At 38.3% G+C, this 17,318-nt stretch overlaps 1 protein-coding gene and 1 pseudogene across 1 annotated transcript in view; both read right to left on the minus strand.

Moving 5' to 3' along the window:
- ITFG1 (integrin alpha FG-GAP repeat containing 1) overlaps nt 1-17,318 on the minus strand; it is a 392,891-nt gene that overhangs the window by 152,595 nt on the left and 222,978 nt on the right. The window lies entirely within an intron of this gene.
- On the minus strand, nt 13,348-13,993 carry LOC102830035 (annotated as a pseudogene).

Below are 17,318 nucleotides of genomic sequence, written 5' to 3' on the forward strand. Positions count from 1 at the left end.
CGGTTCGCAGCCCGATTCGTAACCACTACGCTACCAGAGCTCCATATATATATATACACATACATATACCCTTAAAAAAACCGGGTTCTGCTATGTACATTTTCCTACAACTTTTTCTGTTGGGATAAGCATTGGCGTGTGAACCACAAGGTCTGAGATTCAAGCCTTCCGGCTGCTCCATGAAAGAAAGACAAGAGTTTCTGATCCTGCAAAAAGCCTAGAAAACCCTATACAGGGTGGCTATGAGTTGAAATCAACTCCATGATATTTAACAACAACAATATTCATATATATGGGACTAGTGATATAGTCTTAATGAGAATTTAGGATTCCTGGTGTGGTGCTGTAAGATAAGCACTCTGACCTCAAGGCTGGTCTGAACCGCAAGGTTGGAAGTTCATACTTACCACCCACTCCTAGGAAAGCCTATACAGGGTCACTATGAGTTGGAAGCAACTTGATGACACTTAACAACAAGAACATCTTGAAAATGCCCTCCACCAGCAGACCCTAAGGAGTTTCAACCTAGTTCCTTTCACTCTCATTCTTTTCCATGGCTGCTTCATTTTATGGCTGAGCCACACTCATTTTGAAATTCTGCAATTGATGGTCAAGATATCTCCAATTATTCTCCATCACAAAAATATATCTATATACACACAGACATGTGCGTGTGTGCATGTGTATATGTGTCTGTAGGATGCTACTGACTCCATTCTGATTCAGAATGATCCCATGTGACAGAGCCGAACTGCCCCATGGACTTTTCTTGGCTCAGATGAAGCTTTCTGCTCCCTCAATGATTTAAAGCCTCAGAAACCCTATATAGTGCCACTGTGAACTGGAATCAACTCAAAAGCACATAACAACAAACAGCATAAATATATATCAGACACCAGCTCTTTATCACTTAGAACTGCTGGGTAATTATGAACTTGAAACTTTTGGTTCACAGTCAAGCACTTAACCACTGCACCACCACACATGTACATAAAAGTTGTTTTTCCTTGGATAGTTGAACAAAGATTTCAAAATGATAGTCGTCTAATCTAGGATACATACTTTTAAAATGACAACAGGAAAACTGAATGGCAACTCAAAGTGTACTAATTTATGCTTCCAAAAGCTTATGAGTGTTTCTTCTTCATATCATGTCAATATTCATAGGATTGTTTGTTTTCTTGATTACGAAATAAGTTAAGCATTACTTTGACATTTATGTTATTGTTTAGCACTAAACAATAACAACAGTGATGTGGCTACAGAGAATTCAAAAATAGCTGCAACAATACATTGGCAGGGAACTTGCCAGAGACTCAAGTTGGATTCAAACTAGGATGTGGAATGAGGGATATCATTGCTGATGTCAGATGGATCTTGGCTGAAAGCAGAGAAATATGTTTACCCTGTGCTTTATTGACTATGACAAGCTATAGACAACATTGTGGAGAAAGAGTATATTCCACAAAACTTAATTGTGCTCATGAGGAACCTGTACATAGACCAAGAGGCAGTCATTCGAACAGAACAAGGCAACACTGAATGGTTTAAGGAATGGTGTGTGCCAGGATGGTCTTCTTTCACTTATTCAATCTGTATGCTGAGCAAATAATCTGAGAAGCTGGATTATATGAAGAAGAACATGGCATTAGGATTGGATAAAGACTCATTAACAACTGCAATATGCAGATGATGCAACTTTCCTTGCTGAAAGCTAAGTACTGACGAAGATCAAATATCATAGCCTTTAGTATAGGTTGCACCTCAATGCAAAGAAACAAAAATCTTCACCACTGGATCAACAAAAAAACATGATAAATGTAGAAAAACTGAAGTTGTTAAAGATTTCATTTTGCTTGGATCAACCATCAACACCCATAAAAAGAGTAATCAAGAAATCAAATGACTTATTGTATTAGGCATATCTGTGACACAAGACCTCTTTAAAGTGTTCAAGAGCAGATGTCAGTTTGACCCAAGCAATGGTATTCTCAACAGCCTCCTATGCGTGTGAAAGTTGGACAATGTATAATGAATACCATAGAATAATTGACACATTTGACTTACGATGTTGGAGAAGTCATGGACTGCCAGAAGAACTAATAAATCTGTGCTGGAAGAAGTACAATCAGAATGAATGCTCCTTAGAAGCCAAGATGAGCAGAATTCGTCTCTCGTATATTAGACATATTATCAGAAGGGACCAGTCCCTAGAGTAGGACATCATGCTTAGTAAACTGTAGGGTCAGTGAAAAAAAGTGAGATCTCCAACAAGATGGATTGGCACATTGGTAGCAGCAATAGGTTCAAGCATAGCAGCAATTGTGAGTATGGCACAGACCTGGGCAGGGTTTCATTCTGTTGTACATAGTTACTATGGGTGGGAACTGAACCAACGGTAGCTAACAACAGCAGCAATATATGGTATGGCACTTTAGGATAAACACTGGGCTGCTAACCACAAGGTTGCCTTTTAAATCCACCAGCCAGTCCTCACAAACCCTATACAGGGTTGCTATGAGTCACAACCAACTCGATAACACTTAACATTGATTTCAGGAGCATTGCACTTGAACATATTGAAATGCTCTTACTTAGAAGAGAACAGTAGCTTTTTGGAGTTTGGTATAGAGCTGTAGAATGGAAAAGTCAGTTTGAACCACAAGGTTGGCAGTTCAAACTCACCAGCAGCTCCTTGGAAACCCTATACTGGGTCTCTATGAGTTGGACCCCCCCTTGAGCTCTGGTAGCATAGTGGTTACGAATTGGGCTGCTAATCTCATGGTCAGCAGTTTGAAACTACCAGCTGTTCTGCGGGAGAAAGACGAGGCTTTCTGTTCCCGTAAAGATTTACAGCCTCGGTAGCCCTGTACAGGGTTCCTATGAGTCGGAACCAACTCCATGGCACATAACAACAACATTGACTTTTCAAAGATCTTTGAATGTTAGGCACATTATGTCCTTATATGTTATTCTCACTTAACTATTAAATTTGCAATTTGCAAATTGGTAAAAGAGTACAAATCTCAAATGGCTATTGTAAGAACGTTAAAGAAAATGCACAGTAAAGTGCTTAGTACGTGGGCTACATAACACAGCACACACTCATGATGGTTACTGTTATTATTATATATTGTTGTTACTCTGACATGTTTTTTTTTTTACTCATTTTCCGCCAACCATTCATTTCTTTAAAATTTCTGTTATAGTGTCTGTCTTTCATCATATAAAGTTATAAATTTGTGTAGTCCTACATGAAAATAGTTTTCTTTATGACACTATAAAACTGTTAAGGAAATTTATCAGACAGATGGAAAATGATACAAGATGAAAATATACATAATGAAGAGCACTGAAAATGGTAAATATGTATGCAAATATAAAATATTTTTTCTTACTATTTAACTGTTTAACAACGGACAAATGAAAAAACATAGACAATATTGTTTCTGTTAAGTGCCATGGAATTGGTTCAGACTCATAGTAACTCTGTAAAGGGTTTGAACCCCCAATCTTGCGGTTATTAATCCAGTGCTTATTCCACAGTGCCATGCCAGGACTCCAAAACCAGCACGCTTGTTGTTAAGTGCCATCAAATTGGTTCCGATCCACAGTGACCCTGTATAGGGTTTCCAAGGAGTGGCTGGTGAGCTTGAACCACTGACCTCACGTTTCAAATCAACCTTGGAGTCCAGCATATTAACCTACAGCACCACACCAGGACTCCAAAAACAACACAGTGTAGGGTTAAATTAGAATTTGTGATAATAATATTATCAAGGCCATGAGAGGAGAAGTGAAATACATTGCTGTTGATACTTAAACTATAATCAGAAGAAAAAGGAAAAATGCAACAAAGATGTGGAACAAAACGAAAACAAATAGCAATATGGTAGAATTAAACCTAATCATATCAGAATTCAAATGAAATAAATGGTGTAAACACACAACTGTATGTAACCTACAACAAATCCACTTAAATATTAAGACATGAATATGTAAAGTAATAAGACAACACACAGATTGGAAGAATTTGTTTTACAAATCATATATCTAATAAGGGATTTATATGTAGAATACATAAAGAACTCTAATAATAAACCACACAAATAATCTAATTTTAAAAATGAGCTAAGAATCTGTATAGTTATTTCTCCAAAGAAGACATACAAATGTCCATTAAGCCCATGAAAAGATGCCCAACATCTTTGGCCATGAAGGAAATGCAAACCAAAACCAGTAAGATGCCACTTCACACCCATCAGAATAGTTAGAATGAAAAAGATAAGAGAAGAAAAAGTGTTAACCAAACTGTGGAAAAACTGGGATCTTTATATATGGTTGGTAGTAATGGTAAAGGTCCTGGTGTGGCGCTGTGGTTTAATGCGCCGGACTGCAAAGCCATTTGAACTGCAAAGTCAGCGGTTCAAGCTTACCAGTCGCTCCTCGGAAACTCTATACAGGGTTGCTATGGGTTGGAACCAACCTGATGACACTTAAAAATGACAACCATGGTAAAAGGGTTAAACTACTTGGGAAAACTGGTGATTCCTCAGAAGATTAAACACAAGAGTTAGCATTTGACCCAGCAATTCCACTTCTAGGTACATACCAAGAGAAAATACATATATCCACACATATGTAAACATAGGCTCATAGCAGAAAATTGGTAATAGTCAAAAGGTCCATTAACTGATGAATAAGCAAAATGTGTGCATCCACACAATGGGATATTATTTTGTCACAAAAAAAGCAATGTATTATATTGCTACGTAGGTGAACCTTGAAAATCAAACACTAAGTGAAAAATGCCAGACACAAAGTACCACATACTATATGACTGCATTGATATAAAATGATCAGAAGAACAAAACTATAAAGATAGAATGTAGGTTAGTATTTACCGAGGTGAAGTGGGAAGAAAGGCTAGGAGGATTAGGAATGATGGGTTTCCTCTTAGGTTAATTTAAAACAGTCTAAAATTGTGGTGATATGATATGTCAATTAAATCACAATAAAGATTATCAACATTAATGCATGAGAGTTCCAATTTCTCCACATCTATGACAAATAGATGTGTGATGCTATGTGTGATGCTATGGTCGGCACTAGAATGCAAACACAAGGTTGGTAGTTCAAACCCACCAACTGTTCCTCAGAAACCCTATACAGGGTCGCTGTGAGTCGAAACCGATTTGACAGCACTTAGCAACTAAGATCTATATTCAAAAAAAGAGAAAACTCAGGAAATCTTAACCAGCTTAAAGCAAACAAATGAAAACACACGGGGAATGTTTGCCTTTAAGCAACATAACACATAAATGCACATATCAACGGCCACTTCTTTAAACAGTCTAGTATTTATATATCTAGTATGCAGTCTTTTGAGGCTGGTTTTAGATTCTCTCCACGGTCATAAAATGGATTGTGCTTCTCAACTTGACAAAATTTGGGTTATTCTAGGTTGTTAATGTGCTGTATACATCTGTCTTATTTCTCATTAAGAAAGGTGCCTGATGGATCATTTAACTTAAGAGTTTGATTTTCTCCCTGGCTGCTCTTGGAGCTTGTGTGTCCACTTTAGTCTTTATTATCTCTAGTGAGTTCTGATCATCTAGATTGTCTTTAACTCTAGTCTTAATTCTCCAATTTCATTATCAATCTGAGCTCACATGGAAGAAAAAGAGCTTCAATTTGGGGATAGGTTTATCTTTCTGCATAAACTTTAAGAAAGGTAGTTCTAGACAAAAACAAAAAGAAACACAAATAAGTCCACCGTTGCTGATGTTAAGTGTTGCTGAGTCACTTTCAACTCATAGTGATCCTGCATAGGGTTTTCAAGAAGCGGCTGGTGTGTTTGAATTGCTCATCTTGCAGTTAGCAGTCCAATGCTTATCCTACTGTGCCACATCAGATTCCTAAATAAGTGCATTACGAATCCTCTAAAAATGAAACAAAACTTATTGAACTGCTACTTAGAAACCAATGCTATCAGCTATTGGTAAAAGCAGAATCCTGACAAGATCATACAACAAAATTATATTTTCATATGATTAATGACAATTATAAATGTTCAAATAAAGTAGTAAGTTTGATATTAAAAGTAAAGTTCATTTGTACTCTGGGAAAAAGTTATACACTTATACCCCAGAGAGTGTCGAGCATATGAGATTCAGTGGGCAGACAGCAAATGTGCTTGAATGAAAGGAAGCAAGTATCTTTTATAGGCCTAGACTAAATGGAAGGGAAACTCTGACAGGACATAAAATGGTGAATACTAAACATTCCTGTTAAACTAAGTGTTTAGAAAAGATTCTACCATGCTTTGGCTTCTTTTATTAAAAAAATGTTCCTTATATTGGTTTACTTGGTGACTACTGTAACATTTTCTTTATGGGTATTACAATATTTGTGTCTTTCATATTTTGAAATGACAGGATTATTTACATTTTAGGGGTGAGAAATTCACAGGCATACCACACCTCATGAAGTACACACACAGAAAGAGAAAAGCTGACTAATCCTTATTTAGTTGGTAACACTGTAGGACGTAGTGTTGAGATGGACAACGGGGTAGAGGTGGTGGTAGTTGTGTGCCGTTGAGTTGGTTACTACTCACAGAGACCCTGTACTAAAGAATTTTTTAAAAACAGTTAATAAATATTTATGGACTGGAAGATTTAATACCACAGACATGATAATATTTCCCCAATTAATCTTTAAAAATATAGAATTCAAACCCATTGAGGCCTACTTTTTGTCAAAAAAAAAAAAAAAAAAAATCCAAAAATAGCCAAAACAATTCTGAAGAAAAAATTACATCAGAGAAAAAGAGGAAGACCCCCAACGAGATGGATCGGCCAGGTGGCAGCATTGATGGACTCAAGTGTGGCAGCGGTAGTGAGGTTGGCCCAGGATCGGACATTGTTTCCTTCTGCTGTGCATGGGGTCGCTATGAGTCGGTTCCGACTCGATGGCACCCGACAACAACATTTTACTCATCAGATAACAAAACTCTGTATGAGCTAAAATAATGAACACAATGTGGGAATCAGTGCAGAGATTGATATAGAGGCCCCAAACCCAAACCAAATGCATTGCTTTTGAGTTGATTTTGACTTGCAGTGACCCTGTAGCACACAGAACTGACCCATAGGATTTCCAAGGCTGTAAATCTCTATAGGCGCAGACTGGCACACCTTTTCCCACGGAGCAGCTGGTGAGTTTGAACCAATAACCTTTCACTTAGCAGAGGAGCAGTTAACCACTGTATCAGCAGGGTTCCTGCTATAAAGGCCAAGGCACAAATCAGAATTTTCTGAAATAGAAGGATGTTGTATATATAGAAACTTGATATATAACAAATGCAGCCTTACAAATCAGTGGGTGAAAGACTGACTTCTTAGTCAACTGAAGACAACTGACTGAGAGGAAAACAATAACAGTAGATACCTTTGATGCAATACACAAAAATAGATTATAATAGATTAAAAACATGTAAGTTAAAAGCAACATTTTGAAACTTGTATGGTAAAATAAGGGGAAAATATCTTGATGAACACAAAAATATTAGAATTATCCAAATAGGATTACAAAAGCTTAGGATGCATATAAAAAATTAATATCTACTCAATGTATACATTTCTAATAATAAAATGGAGAAAATTATCTCTATTCTCTGTCATGTTTTATCATACAAGAAGGCTCTATTGAGTGCCACAGGTTATCATTAAAATTGTTGACATGCAATGACTTATAAAAATATACTAGATTTTGTATTCAATTGATATACATCATAAAGAACATAAAATCATTTAAAAGGCAGTTTATTAGAATTATAATCCATCCACTTTTATTTCCCAAGCATAAAAATTAAACATAAAAAATATATTTACAAAGAGCATAGTATCTTGAAACTTACAGAGAAAATTAGATATAGTTATTTTAACATGAAAATTTGAATGGCAGTAATACATGAGATTTCATTCATAAATTTCAATCACAAGTTTGAATTTCTAGATTGTAAAGAAGGAGACGATGTGCTAATCAGAAAACAGACAATTACAATTCAAAGTGCTGAGTGCCATCCAGGAGTAAATCACGGATGATATGCTAACACACAGGAGGAACTCTTAAAGGAAATTGAAATCTAGATCCATGCTCTGAAGGCCATTAACACCTATGAAGATAAAAGGAAGCAGGTATGAAGGAGACACTTAATTCTGGCTTGGCTAGATTGGATTTCAGTCAGAACACCCATTTCTATTATGCTTCAATATTGCCAAGCTGAAAACATCCCCATAAGACTTTGTTTGCTTGCCTTACTAGCAAACTCCTTGAAAGAACTGTTGATATCCCATATCTCTACATCACTCATTACTTAAAATTAAAAAAAAAAAAAATTGAAATAACTTTACACAGAAGTTGAGTGATATGATATTTACATATCCACCTGCTCAGATATCTTCTGTGGGATGACATAAAAAACAGTGGGATGACATAAAAAACATACTCCATACACTGCTTTCTCCCATACTGATTTGCGCCCCCACCCCAGGGATCCCTGTCTCAGGAAATGACCTCTCATTAACCCAGTTAATTCAAGGTACAAACCATGGAGTCATCCTTGATTCCACTTATTTTGTTAAACTTTACATTCAATCCATACGGAAACCCTGTAGAGTCTACTTTAATATATATCAAATGTGATCACTTTACAACACTACTACTACCATTCTAAATCATCACTTCTGTTGCCTGAAATTCTGCAGTAGCCTCCTGACTAGTCCCTCTTACTAAATATTCACCCAATCCCTTCTCCAAATAACAGCAAGAATAATTAAAACGATCCTTTATAAATCTAAATTAGATCATGTCCTGCCTCTGCTCAAACCTTCTGAAAGTATCCTGCAAGTAAAACCCAAAGTCTTTAATAAAACATAAATCTCTGAATGATCTGGCCCTTGGCCACTTCTCTAGTCTCATTTCTTACAATTCCCCAGGTCATTCATTTCCAGTTACTCAGTTAACTCTGAGCTGCTCAAACTTCAATGTCTGTTCTGTCTGGTTGGTCTTGCTCCCTCCACACAAGATTATGCTTAAATACCACAGAGAGACCTTAACTGACAGGTTGTTGTGAAGTGCCTTTGAATTAGTTCCGACTCATGGTGGCTTTATATAGGGTTTCTGAGTCTATATATCTTTATAGGAGCAGAAAGCTTCACCTTTCTTCTGCAAAGAGACTGATGGGCTTGAACTGCTGACCTAGTGGTTGTCAGCTCAGTGTTTATTGTATGGAGCTATCACACTCCCCTAACTGACATATATATCTAACATTATCGACCCCACCCCACCCCATCACACTATTCTTTACTTAACTATATTTTCAAGATACTTATCTCTTATAAATTTCATACATACTTACGTGTATTTGTTTGTGGTCTATTCTTTACACTGTAATGTCAATTACAAGAAGTCAGGGACTCTATACATTACAAGCTGTATTTCCAGAAGATAGAAGAGGGCCAGGAATATGTTACACCCTCAATAAAATATTTGTTCAATGAGTAAATTTAAGAACTATGATTTATAAAGTGGAGTCCTGGTGTGGCACTGTGGGTTAATGTTCTGGACTGCAAGGTTGGTTTGAATCGCAAGGTCGACGGCTCAAGCTCACCAGCTGCTCCTCAGAAACCCTATACAGGGTCACTATGAGTTAGAACCGACTTGAGGGCACTTCACAACAACAACAACATATGTAAAATAGGGTAGTCCTGGTGTGGTGGTGTAGGATCAGCACTGGACTGTGAACCACAAGGCTGGCTGTTCAAATCTAACAGCTGCTCCTTGGAAACCCTATACAGGGTCACTATGAGTCAGAAATAACCTGATGGCACTTAATAACAACAAGAAGAACTTCCTAGGATAGCTATTGTTTATGATGCCAACAAGTCAAGTCCTGGCTCATGGCAACCCCATGCAAAATGGAGTGAAACACTGCTAGTTCTGGACTATTTCCATGATTTGTTGTGGATTTGATCACTGTAATGTTTAGGTTTTCATTGGCCATTAAAAAAAATAGATTGACAGGTCTTTATTCTCAGCCTTTCTTGATCTGGAAGCTTTGTTGAAATTTGTGCAACATGATAAACAACTAGAAGCTTCTCTGATCAATATGAGGTGCACTGACTGTGAACTGAACCTTCATGGATGGTGAGGCTTCTACTGACTCACAAGTTATACCACTCCCAAGAATAGTAGTGAGAATAAATGAAATACCATATGGAAAACTTTTAGTAAAGCACCACGGTACATCATTTTGTTGTTGTTAGGTGCCATTGAGTCAGTACTGACTCATAGTGACCCTATGCACAACAGAATGAAACACTATCCGATCCTGGGACAAAATCACAATTATTACCATGCTTGAGCCCACTGATGCTGCCACTTGGCCAATCTATCTCGCTGGGGGTCTTCCTTTTTTCTCTGACCCTCCACCTTACCTGCCATGATATCTTTCTACAGCGACTAGTCCCTCCTGACAATATGTCTGAAGTATGAGAGATGAATTAGCAACATCCCAAGAACAATCCGCCAGTACATCATCTGCGGTAGAATGATGATCACCTAAGTTCTGGTAGTGTAGTGGTTATGAATCGGGCTGCGAACTGCAAGGTCAGCAGCTTGAAACTACCAGCTGTTCCGTGGGAGAAAGATAAAGCTTTCTGCTCCCGTAAAGATTTACAGCCTCAGAAACCCTGTACAGGGTCGCTATGAGTCGGAACCGACTCCAAAGCACATAACAACAACAGCAACAAAGATGGTCATGGAGTCCTGGTGTGGTGCTGTGAGTTAATGCACCAGACTGTAAAGCCATTTGAACTGCAAGGTAGGCAGTGATAAAATTAACTATCTTAAAATAAGATTATTCTAGATTATCTGGGCATGCCAATGGAATCACAAGAGTCCTTATAAGAGGGAGGTAGGAGGATCAAAGCAGATAGAAAGCAATGCATTAATAAAAGCAGAGTAAAAAAATGTGATATAACGTGGGACCATGAGCCTAAAAATAAGAACAATCTCTAGAAGCTGAAAGAAATTCTCCCTGTGGCCTTCCAGAGGGAACCAGTCATGCTTGTAAACTGAATTTATGACTCTGTAAGGTCTTTAGGACTCTACACAACTCAAACCAACCACTTGAGTTCCAGAAATATCAGCGAATAAACTTGTGTTCTTATAGGAGTCCTAAGAAATTAATACAGATTTGATACCAGAAGTGGGGTGCTGTTGTAACAAATACTTAAAAATATAGAAGTGGCTTTAAACTTGTGTTGTTGTTAGGTGACATGGAGTTGGTACTGACTCATAGTGACCCTATGTACAACGGAACGAAATGCTGCCTGGTCCTGGGCCAACCTCATAATTGTTGCCACACTTGAGCCCACTGATGCTGCCACTTTAACAATCCATCTCGCTGGGGGTCTTCCTCCTTTTCTCTGACCCTCCACCTTACCAAACATGATATCCTTCTCCAACGACTGGTCCCTCCTGACAATATGTCTGAAGTATGAGAGATGAAGTTTGGCCATCCTGTCCCCCAAGGAACACTTTGGCTTCACTCTGGCTGCACCTCTTCTAACACAGATGTTTGTTCTTTTGACAGTTTATGGTATTTGCAATATTCTCCTCCAACACCATAACTCAAAATCATCAATTTAATGTTATTCAGTGTTGTCTGGGAGCTGCTTTAAGCTGTGTCCCATGGATTTTGGTATGTTGTGTTTTCTTTCTTGTTTCATTAAGAATATTTTTTCATTTCTTTTTTAGCCAGTAGTTTTTAAGCAGGGTTTTATTCATTATCCATGTATTTGATTCTTTTCCTGTTGATCTTTCTGCTATTGATTTCTACCTGGATAGCGCTGTAATCGCAAAGATGCTTTGCAGTGCATTTTGATGTTTTAAAATTTATTGAGGTTTGCTTTGTGGCCTGACATATGGTATTTTCTGGAGATTATCTCATGTGCACTGGAAAAGAATGCACATTGTGCTGTTGTTGGGTGGAGTGTTCTGTACACATCTATGAGGTCTTCTTGGTTGACTAGGTTGTTTAGATCATCTGTACCTTTTAAAATTTCTTTCTAGTTGTTCTGTTCTTCATCAAAAGTGGTATATTAGTCTCCTATCACTAGAATTCAAGTTTGATTTTGGGCTTTTTTCATGTAAATATTTTATGTATTTATTATGGTATGTCCTTTTGTTGGACTGACCTTTTAAAATAATTATATAATGTCTTTCCTTATTTCTTCTGTTGGCTATTGTTCCTGTAAAGCCTACTTGATAAAAAATAATACCATTACTCCTGCTCTTTTTTGATTGTCATTTGCTTGATATATGCTTTTCTGACCTTTGATTTTTAGTTTATTTTTGTGCTCATCTCTGAGGTTTTTGATGGATCAGGTTTTCTGATCCATTCTGCTACTCTGTGTCTCTTGACTGAAGTATTTTTTCCAGTTAGATTCAGTATAATTATCAATAGATATGAATTTATTGGTGTAATTTTGCCTTTTCATTTTTTTTGTGGTGCTGATCATTTCTTCATTCTGTATATTTTTCTGTGCTGAGTTCATTTTGATAATGGATTTTCTTATCATTTTCTTCACTGCTGTTGTTTTAGTGTTTACTAGACCTATAAGATTTTTTTAAAATTTAATTTTGATGAGGTTGATTAATGTTCTTTGAGGTTTCCCTGTAATTTATTAAATCTTCCTAAGTTTAAAACATTCTAGTCTTTTTAAAAATTTTATTTCTATTTTAAAGGAACAATCGACAAAGGTTCACCTGAACAAGTGGATCAACTCAGTTAATACAATGGCAACACTACTAGTAATTAGTCCAGGCCACTGGATCTGGGACACAGTCAACCTCTTCAGCACTGCCATTGATAGGAAAACTCACTGCTTCTCAGCAACACATGGTGTATAACGAACAGGATCCAATTACTACTGATCTTGCATGAATATATAAAAAATTAAAATAACCAATTTACAAAACTAATGTATCTTCTCTTTAAATGTTTCATACAGATACAACTTCAATTATTACCTTTTACTAGTGGCTTGGTTTCAGAGACTTCATTCACAAGTCAAACCACAACCCATCCATCTAGAGAACCAATAGCTTCTAGGCTTATAGTGCAAATAAAGAGTTCTGAACTGCAACAGACATTTCTAACGTCCAAAACTGAGGCAGTGCGGAGAAGGTGCATGCAAGAAGACACACCAGTTTACTGGTCGGGTCACCGGGACTCCAGATGTTTCTAGACTCTGGCACTTAACTTGAACTCTTGTCTTAGGCTTTGTACTTTGCTTTTCCATTTTCACTAATGACACACGCATGATTCAAATCTCTGAGGTATTATTATAGTCAAGGGCATATCCTACAACAAACTTGTCCGGAATTTCAAAGCCAACAAAGTCTGGTCTATAGCCAACATTTCAAGGAGTCCTTTTCACCAGCAAGCTTGCGACCGTGATCATCTTTGGATTATACTGCCTGACCAAGGAAAGCAGCATCTGCATTGTTTTGCCAGTGACAATTGTATCTTCAACAATCAAGACATTCTTTCCAGTCAAAGTTGACCACCAATTACTTTGTTGTTCTCAGTTGACTGGTCATTACAGTGGCTCTTCAGTCTGATGAAATCTACAGTCATAGGAAGGGATCTATCACTATTTCTGTTCAGTGCCTAGATATCATCCAGCAGGTCAGCAAAGAACTTATAGCCCCCCTTGAGCACACAGAGGGCTACAATGTGATGGCTTCCCATCTCTTTCATCACACCTCGAGCAAGCCGCACGGTCCTGTCCATAATTAGTCCATGAGGAATGAAAACCTTCTCCAAATCCTCTGCGTAATGATTAGGTATTCAAAACAAATCTAGGTCATAGCCAGGCTCATCATCACTAATCAGGACGCTGGGGTCGTGGGTTGCCATATCAGAGCAGGGTGGCCAAACACTAAGAAGCTGGCGGAGGAGAGAGGAGGAGGGAGACAGGACCAAGGTGCGCACACAAAGGCCCACTCTAGTCTATCTTGATACTGGTTTTACTTCCTCTCCATTTGATGTCTGTAACTACACCATTTAGTGTCTCTTTTTTATTTTTAGATATCTTTGCTTACAAATTTGTTAAGTGCTGTCCAGTGGATTCCAACCCATAGTGACCCTGCATAGTATTTCCGAGGCTGTAAATATTTACAGGAGTAGAAAGCCTTATCTTTCTCCCGCAGAACTGCTGGTAGTTTCGAGCTGCTGACCTTGTAGGTTCATTTTATTTTGGATGCATCTATATATGCCCTGGTGGTACAGTGAGTTAAGTGTTGGGTTGTTAACCAAAAGGTCAGTGATTAGAATCCACCAACCATTCTGTGGGAGAAAGATGAGGTAATCTGTTTCTCTGAATATTTATAGCCTTGGAAACACTATGGATCTGTTCCACTCTGTGTATCCTACAGGGTCGTTGAATCGGAATCGACTTGATGACAATGTGCTTGGTTTTGTGGGATTTACATCTGGGTTGGAGTACTGGTGTAGTGCTATAGGATAAATAGTGGAATGCTAACCATAAGGTTGGTGGTTCAAACCTACCAGCTGATCCTTGGAAACCCTATAGAGTGTCGATATGAGTTGGAAGTAACTTGATGCCACTTAACAACAACAACCTATCTGCGTTGGTTTTTGGGTGATGTTGTCATGTGTGTTAAACTCAAGTTGTTGCCTGTCACATATAAATTAAAAATTGGCAGAAGGAGAAGCTAACATGCTCTTCAGAGTAGAAGGTTAAGATATTTTTCAAGCAACACACACACAAAAAACAAGGATTTATAATTAAATTAAGTAGTATGCTGTTGTTGTTAAGCATTGTTGACTGAGTTCTGACTCAAAACTACCTATATAGGGTTTATGAGGAGCTGCTGGTGAGTTTGAATCATTGACCTTGTGGCTCAAACTGACCTTGTGGCCCAGTGCTTATCCTATAGCAACACACCAGGACTCCAACCCACATACAAGAAAGCAGTATATTAACATGAAAAACAATTCAAATAAACACTCATTAGCCTGGAGTGGCACTGTGGGTTAATGCACTGGACTGCAAGGTCAGCTTGAACAGCAAGGTCGGCAGCTCACATTCACCAGCAGCTCCTCGGAAACACTATACAGGGGTGCTGTGGGTCAGAACTGATTAGAAAGCATTTAACAACAAAAACAACAGGTTATGTATGAGGAGCACAGTGGCTCCAGATGATAAGCATTAGACCATGAACCACGAAGTCCGCGGATCAACTCTGCAAGTTGCTCCACAGAAAAAAAATAAGCTTTCTTCTTCCACAGGGATATCACACACACACACACACACACACACACACACACACACACACACAAACACAACCCTTTATACAGCATTTCTATGATTGGAACTGACCCGAATGCACTTAACAAGACCAAGTTATCTATTAAACTTCCAGAAAAATCTCAATAAGCATAAGCCACACTTAAGTTTGCAATGCCATAACTTTGACAAAAAGCAGTACAAAGATAGTCCTAAATCCACAAACAACAAGATATTCAACATCCACCAAACATACTGCAGCACAGGTGGCATTGTAGGATAAGCACTGGACTGCTAACTATAAGGTCAGTAGCTCAAAACCACCTGCAACGCCATAAGAAAAAGATGAGGCATCTGATCCCATGAAGATGTGTTGTTGCTGTTGTTGTTAGGTGCCATCGAGTCAGTACTGACTCATAGCGACGCTGTATACAATAGAACGAAACACTGCCTGGTCCTGCGCCAACCTCACAATTGTTACCAAGTCTAACCCCATTGTTGTGGTCACTGTGCCAATCCATCTAACTGGGGGTTTTCCTTTTTTCTTGGACCCTACACTCTACCAAACATGATATCCTTCTCCAGGGACTGGTACCTCCTCATCTGTCTGAAGTATGAGAGACAAAATTTGGCCATCCTAGTTTCCAAGGAGTACTCTGGTTATACTTCTGCCAACACAGATTTGTTTGTTCTTTTGACAGTCCATGGTACTTTCAATATCATCCTCTAACACAACTCAAATGAATCAATTCTTCAACAGTATTCCTTATCCATGGTGCAACTTTCACATGTATATGAGATTATTGAAAATATCACGGCTTGGGTCATGTGCACCTTAGTCTTCAAAATGACATCTTTGCTTGTCAACACTTTAAAGAGATCTTGTGCAGCAGATTTGCCTGATGCAATACATCTTTTGATTTCTTGACTGCTGCTTACATGACTGTTGATGATTGATCTGAGCAAAATGAAGTCTTTGGCAACTTCAGTCTTTCCTCCATTTGGTGAGGATTTTTGTTTTCTTTACACTGAGATGCAACCCATACCGAAGGCTGTGCTCTTTGATCTTCATCAGTAAGTATTTTAAGTTCTCTATGCTTTCAGCAAGCAAGGTTGTATCATCTGCGTATCACAGGTTGTTAATGAGTCTTCCTTTAATCCTGATGCCACTTTTTTCTTCTTATCACAGCTTCTCAGATTATTTGCTTAGCATATAGATTGAATAAATATGGTGAAATACTACATCCCTATCCACATAACTTTTCTAATTTTACACTATTCGGTGTTTCCTTGTTCTGTTCAAACAATTGCATCTTGGACTATGTACGGGTTCCTCATAAGCACAATTAAGCATTGCGGAATACTCATTCTTTTCAATGTTGTCCATACCTTGTCATAATCCACACAATTGAAAGCCTTTGCATAGACAATAAAGCACAGGTAAACATCTTTCTGGTACACTATGCTTTCAGCCAAGATCCATCTGATGTCAGCAGTAATATCCCTCATTCCATGTCCTCTTCTGAATACGGTTTGAATATCTGGAAGCTGTCTATCAATGAATGGTTGCATTCGTTTTTTTTGTTTTTTTTTTTAACTAAAATGATGGTTTTTAATGGGAACCAGAGGAATGTTACAATTATATAGTCCAACACAAAAATCCATGGAGTTGGAAGGTTACAAAACAATCAGGGATGTTGGGTACGGGAAAAAAGGCTGCTCCAGGTGGTCCTAGGAGCCAGGCTAATATGGCCTCTCCCTGCGATCCTGTCTGTGCTCACCCCTGGAATCCATCTTGCCAGGGCCAAAACCACCTCTGTCCCCACCACCCCGGTCCCCTCGGAAGCCCCCATGGTCCCCGCCTCGGCCTCAGTAGCTGCCCCGATCGTAGCCTCCTCGACCACCTCTTCGGTCATCTCCATAGTTGCCCCC

Source organism: Chrysochloris asiatica, unplaced genomic scaffold (assembly GCF_000296735.1).
Source record: "Chrysochloris asiatica unplaced genomic scaffold, ChrAsi1.0 scaffold00204, whole genome shotgun sequence".
NCBI lineage: Eukaryota > Metazoa > Chordata > Mammalia > Afrosoricida > Chrysochloridae > Chrysochloris > Chrysochloris asiatica.